Here is a 6,689-nt window from a genome sequence, read left to right on the forward strand (position 1 = left end):
TCCTACAGTGAAGAACATACTCTGGGGAACATAATAGCTTTTTCTTTCACTGCTTTCTTCTTTGCCTTTCTCTTATTTTGGTGCAAACTGTCTGCTTTTGCTCAGTAGAGATTAAATCTTTCTCTTAATCAGCAAAAACAAACAAATAAAGCACTTTAATATGGATGTTAACGGCAGGAGATATGTTTCTATTTCTGTGGTTTCTTTTTTCTTTTCTTTTCTGCCCAAGAGTAGTTTGTTAGATAACTTATCATCCACTATAGTGAAATTTTGACAGTAAAAGATGTCATTAATAGTTATCTTGGGCCGTGTAGTATACAGGGGGACTTGGGACTCAGGGTTATCCAAATGAGTGAGAATTTTTAAGAACCACTTGTCTGTGCTCTCAAAAGAGTGGTTATAAGGATGTGAGATTTGGAAAAATCCTAGGAGGTTCTGGAAAAAAAAAAAGAATTTGATATGATTTAAGAATTTTGCTGGATTTAAGAGAGTCTTACGTCCACCAGTGAAAATGGTGTGCCCTGTTTCTCTTTTATTTCCTATTATTGCTTGAAGGAATTTATATGTATGTTCTCTATTTTACTATTCTCTCTCTTTTGATTGTCCACAAACTTGGATACCTCCATTTCATATTTTATTTCATCACTTTAAGCAGTATATGTCATTTAGGAAGAATTATTTCAAAAATGTTTCTTACTTGTAGATCATTAGACTCTACCTGTTTTTAAACTCACACATACCGTTAATTAATCACCATTCAGTATGCCTCATTCTTTAACATTTAGGGTTAGGGAGACCTATCAATGCCACTTATTCATCATTATCCTCAGCTTGGAAGAAAATTACTAGTCATTCTTTGTATACCCGTTAAGAAAGAAACTGCCATTGGAGAATGTTTATAAAACTGGTATTTCAAACTCATTTATTCAAATATATCAGAGTGCCACTGTATACAAAACATTATTCTGAAGCTGTAAGTAGTACCAAATAAACAAAGGCATTGTCTCTGCCAAAAAGAACTTACAACTTATGTCTAAAGGAAAAAATACAAACCAGAAAATTACTTAAGAATCAACATCAGTATTGTTGTTAGTTGCCATTGAGTTGGCTCTGAGTCATGGTGACCCCCATGTACAACAAAACAAAATGTTACCCTGTCCTGCACCATCTTCACAATTGCTTGGTATGCTCAAGTCCATTGTTGTAGTCACTGTGTATTTTGAGTGGCTTCCAACCTAGGGCGCTTATCTTCCAGCACTACATCAGACAATATTAGGTTGTGATCTGTACTCTGGGGAACATAACTGCTTTCTCTCTCACTGCTTTCTTCTTTTCCTTTCCGTTATTTTGGTGCAGATTATCTGCTTTTGCTCATTAGAAATTCAATCTTTCTCCTAATCCATCAGGAAAAAAAAAAAAACAACTTTAATACAGATGTTAATGGCAAGAAATATGTTCTCATTGGCTAATTTTCAGAAGTACATTGCCAGGCCTTTCTTCCTAGTCTGTCTTAGTCTGGCAGCTCCTCTGAAACCTGCCCACTACCTTGTTGGTATTTGAAATACTGGTGCGATAGCTTCCAGCATCATAGCAACACACAAGCCACCACAGTACAGCAAACTGACAGAAAGGTGGTGAAAACATCAGTATAGGAGGAAATAAATAAAATCCAAACTATGGTCTTTAGTGCTATGGGGTTGAATAAGGAATGTCTTCAATGTTCTGTTTGTTGTTACCTGCTGTTGACAGATATGGAAAGGAGAATAAACATCCCGTCAGCATACAAAAAAGAAATGCTTTGATTAGTTAATGTAATTATTTTGAATTGGTTGGAAAATATGGCCACAAATATTATTTATTGTTGTTAGGTGCCCTCCAGTGGGCTCTGACTCATAGCCACCTTATGTATAACAGAAGGAAACAAGTATTCTAAGGTAATGGAAATCTGTGTCATTTAACAAGGTGAAGCTGCTGAGCCAGTTGGACGTAAGACACTTTGTGCGAGCAGGCCTTATGGATGAAAACTGTGGATGCTTCAATGTAACCGCTTGAGGGAGAAAACCCAGAAGTCCCTCCTTCTGCCAGTAATACAATGGAGCAAAATAACAACAGTGTGTTTTCTTTCTCCTTGCTCCCAGAACACACTGAGACTCATTTAAGCCTAGAAGAAATCAAACTGTGGTCCAGGATAGATCCTTACTGTTACGCCATTACCGGCCACATCTATCCTGTGGGATTCGCTTGCCCTGAGAAGAGAAGAGAGAGACTGGGGAGGATGGAGGATTGGGCTCACCATCTCTGATTGGCTTTCTGCACACTGTTAAGTGCTCGATTCAATTGACCTGTGTGGATGGCTTAACAAGGAAAATTTATTTTCAGACCATTGCTACTCAAAATGTGACCCACAGAGGAACACTGGCATAACCCGTGTGCTTGCTAGAAATGCAGATTCTCAGGCTCATTCCTAGATCTACAGATCAGAATCTGCAGTTTAACAGGATGCCCAGAAGATTCCTTTCATATTAAAGTTTGAAGGGCACTGTTCTATGTAACTCAAGGACCAAATTAAGTAACTTGCTCAACATAACACAAGCAGCTGATGATTGAAAGAAACAGCATCAGGGACATTTTTATAAACAGAGAATGGAAAAGATTTTATAAATTAAAGGAGATTACTATGTGCAAATTTTCATCTATACATTAAAAAAACTGGGAAAAAAATCAGTTTAGTGAAAAAATACATTAACCACATTGACTCAATACGAGTGTAAAATCAGGGCAGTTTACAAGGATCTACCCCTTTCAAATGTATCAAAACCCAACAGTATTGGCGGGGATTGGCTAATCTGCAGCAGTGTGCCCGGGACAGCCAAGCTCCGAGCCTGAGTAGCTGAAAAAAGCACCGGCTGCTGCGCGTGGTCCTGTGGGCTTTACGGACCATGTGCCGCTATGTATGCCTGAAATACAAGCGCAAATTTGGAGAGATTTAGTCATCTAAATGCTGGGCTGTATAAAGCACCTGAGTAGAATGGTGTTTCAACAAGTTGGAGAAAGCATGCAATCACTACTTTGATCTGGGAAGCCATGTGGTTCATCTCGAAGTATCATAAGGTAAATTGGTACTAATCTATCTCTGATTCAGTGTCCGAGAGTTCACTTTCAGCTTACCAGCCATGAAACAGAATGGAGTCCCAACCTCCCAGGAGAGGATCCCGAGGCGTCTTTTGCTGATGTTGAATGGACAGCCAAAGAAGAATAGTCAATAAGGCTAAGGACAGAAGTCAGGCGGAGGCATCCTCTTCAGAGTGACCTTTCTTTTTTTGAGAACCCCAAGCCGGCAGGTCTCCTCACCAAAGCTGTCTCAAGAAGAGCCTCCAATGATGCCTGCACGCTGGCGAATGATGAAGCACTGCAGAAGAGCTGTGCTCTCAAAAATGATCGTGCCCTTCTCCGAGCCCAGATAGCCAAAACCGTGACCCTGCAGGAGCAGCAAATTCTTACTGCAGGTGACTTAGATTCTGTCACGTCTGTTACCACAGCACCGCCCTCTGTCCCTCCACCTCCACCACCGCTGCCTCCACCACCTCCTCCTCCCCCTCTTCAACAGGGTTCCACCAAAGTAGATCAGCCATTGATCTGCTTAAAGTGGGAAAAGAGCAAAAAGCCAGTGCTGGGAAGATTTTCGTTAAAAACAGTCTAAAAACACATCCAAACTCTCAGAGCGACTGAATTACTGGGCTGAGGGCTGTGGGGACCATGGTCTCTGGGAACATTTAGCTCAATTGGCATAACATAGTTTAGAAAGAAAATGTTCTACATTCTACCTTGGTGAGTAGCGTCTGGGGTCTTAAAAGCCTGTGAGCGGCCAACTAAGATACTCCACTAGTCTTACCCCTTCAGGAGCAAGGGAGAATCAAGAAAACAAGATACAAGGAAAAGATTAGTCCAAAGGACTAATGGACCACAACTATCACAGTGTCCACCAGACTGAGTCCAGTACAGCTAGATGGTACCCGGCTACCACCACTAACTGCTCTGACAGGGATCACAACAGAGGGTCCCAGACAGAGCTGGAGAAAAATGTCGAACAAACTTTTAACTAACAAAAAAAGATCAGACTTACTGACCTGACAGAGACTGGAAAAACCCCAAGAGTATGGCCCCGGGACACCCTTTTAGCTCAGTAATGAAGTCACTCCCGAGGTTCACTGTTCAGCCAAAGATTAGACAGGCCCATCAAACAAAACGAGACTAATGGGGTACAACAGCCCAGGGACAAGGACTAGAGGGCAGGAGGGGACAGGAAGGCTGGCAAAAGGGTACCCAAGGTCGAGAAGGGAGAATGTTGATATGCCGTGGGGTTGTTAACCAATGTCATAAAACAATATGTGTACTAACTGTCTAATGAGAAACTATTTGTTCTGTAAACCTTCATCTAAAGTACAATTTAAAAAAAAAAAAGTCCAAAGAAACCTGACATGCCAAATATGCTAGAAATCCTTAAAGATATGAATAGTGTAAAACTTAGGTCAGTGAAGAGGTCAAAGTAAGATGTCAAGCCCAAGCTGGTGGATGCTACTGACCCTGCTGCCCTCGTTGCAAAAAAACAAACCAAACCCTACTGTCAAGTTGGTTCTGACTCATAGAGACCATATAGGTCAGAGTAGAACTGCCCCATAGAGTTTCCAAGGAGCAACTAGTGGATTTGAACTGTTGACTTTTTGGTTAGCAGCCAAGCTCTTAACCACTGCACAGCCAGGGCTCCACCTGCATTGCAGAGGCTCTAGAAAAGAAATTTGCATTTTGGTATGGAAGCAATAGCCAAAGTGAAGTTGAAAAAGTAATTCCAAAGTCTGAGTCAGAGACCACCTCAGAAACAGTGTTGTTTGGGCCACACAGGTCGAAATCTACAGGAAAAAAGAAGGCTTTAACTGAAAATGTTTCCAGTTCCTAAATAAGACAGTGAGCTGGGAAAGGCTATCCTGGTTCTGCTGTTGGTTTATTAGGGTTAAATTGCCTAATACAAATCAACACTATTTAGAAAATCCCTGACTTTTGTATTCAGTGATCTCCTTTTAAAACTAAACAGAGGATTAAGCAATAACAAAGGCACTAAGTTTTTGTTTTTTGCTTTTTATAAGATAGTCAATTCTTAAGCTATTTACAACATAGGTGTATTCTGACATGCTTTCAATATATAGCCACCGTGTTTGGGTTATCAGTCTTGAAAACAGTTGTATGGATTTCAGAACATAGAAAGGGCATTCGTGGATGTTACTGTGAGATTTTTAAAGGTCTGGCAATCTATTGCTGAGAAATCAGCTGTTGAAAACCCTGTGGAGCACAGTTCTACTCTGACACACGTGGGGTTTTCCGTGAGTTGGAATCAATTCCACCGCGACTGGTAACTGCTGCTAAACTTGTAATTGGACAGTTGAAGATTGTTTCAATTATTCCACTTGTTCAGGATAGTTGGTGAAATTGCATCGCAACAACTGTCAAAACACTTCTTTTGAGAGCTGTTTTTCCATATCTTAATGGTTTGTCAAGGTAGCAAACAAAACAAAACAAAGTGGGGTGGGGGGTTAGTGGTTGGCAAGAAGAAAGAGATGAGGGGAAAAAAAAAAGCCAGGGAGATAAGGGTTGAAACCAGGGAAATTGGGATCTTTTTAAATCCTTTTACATACTAAAACTACATGAATAGATTTAAAAACGTAATCTATGAGATCATACATAGCTTATGATCTAAACATAATTTAAACAAATGTTCAGAAAGCATTTTATATGTAAAACTGGTCACAATTCCTCATCTTGTTAAAACATATCCACCAGAAATCTATAGCAAATATCACACTTCATAGATACGTATATACTGAATACAATCCAATTAAAGGCAGCAGTAAGATTAGGATACCCTATATAGTGGCATCGTTTGTTTGCTTAATACTATTCCTTTCCCCTAGGAAAATAACCCCTACATGGAACTACTCCCCACAGGAAGACAACAACATGGTAGGGATGAAGAGTGATAATCCTAATACTCTACCACCAAATTCTAGAGCATTGTTTAAGGCTAAACATATGACCCAAGCGAAGTCAATCATCATTCTTTTCTAAATTTTTTTTTTAAATGCATCTGAAGAAAAGGATTTAATCCCAACAGGTGGCAAGAGTTTTGAGATAAGAAACAGGAAGCTCCTTGCATGTATAGTACCTGTCAATAAGGGGTCATTTATATCTGGAAGGAATGAGGCCAAATTGGAGAGAAAAGCAGAAATGAGTGAGCAAGAAATTAAGTCCTGGCAGCATTTCCGCTATGGGTTTAGATTGCCCCTCAGGCCAGTCTCCAACAACCAAACTGTTAATGGTGTTGACCTTTGGCCAGGAAAGGTAGAGGAAGAGGGAAGGGAAAGTGAGAGGCAAGATGTTTCATTCTTTACCTGGTATGTTTTTGTGTCATTTGAATGTATCATCGAATTATTTACAATTATGCATTAACGCATAACTTTTGTAATTCAAGAAAGCAATGGTACGAAAATATTTTTAGCTCTAATATTACAAACAATGTATTAATTTTACAACCTGAGCGGTCAGAGACATATGGGTGATCTGAATCCTCAAAGAATATTAATCAATTTATATAATATAATTTGTTTTGTACTTCTCTGCTTCCCCATACTGGGCACCAA

At 39.8% G+C, this 6,689-nt stretch overlaps 1 pseudogene; it reads left to right on the forward strand.

The window, feature by feature from the left end:
* Window positions 1-2,998: 2,998 nt before the first annotated feature.
* Window positions 2,999-4,954, forward strand: LOC101344450 (mitochondrial fission regulator 1-like; annotated as a pseudogene).
* Window positions 4,955-6,689: the final 1,735 nt, after the last annotated feature.

The sequence above is a fragment of the Trichechus manatus genome, unplaced genomic scaffold (genome assembly GCF_000243295.1).
Source record: "Trichechus manatus latirostris isolate Lorelei unplaced genomic scaffold, TriManLat1.0 scaffold00013, whole genome shotgun sequence".
Lineage (NCBI taxonomy): Eukaryota > Metazoa > Chordata > Mammalia > Sirenia > Trichechidae > Trichechus > Trichechus manatus.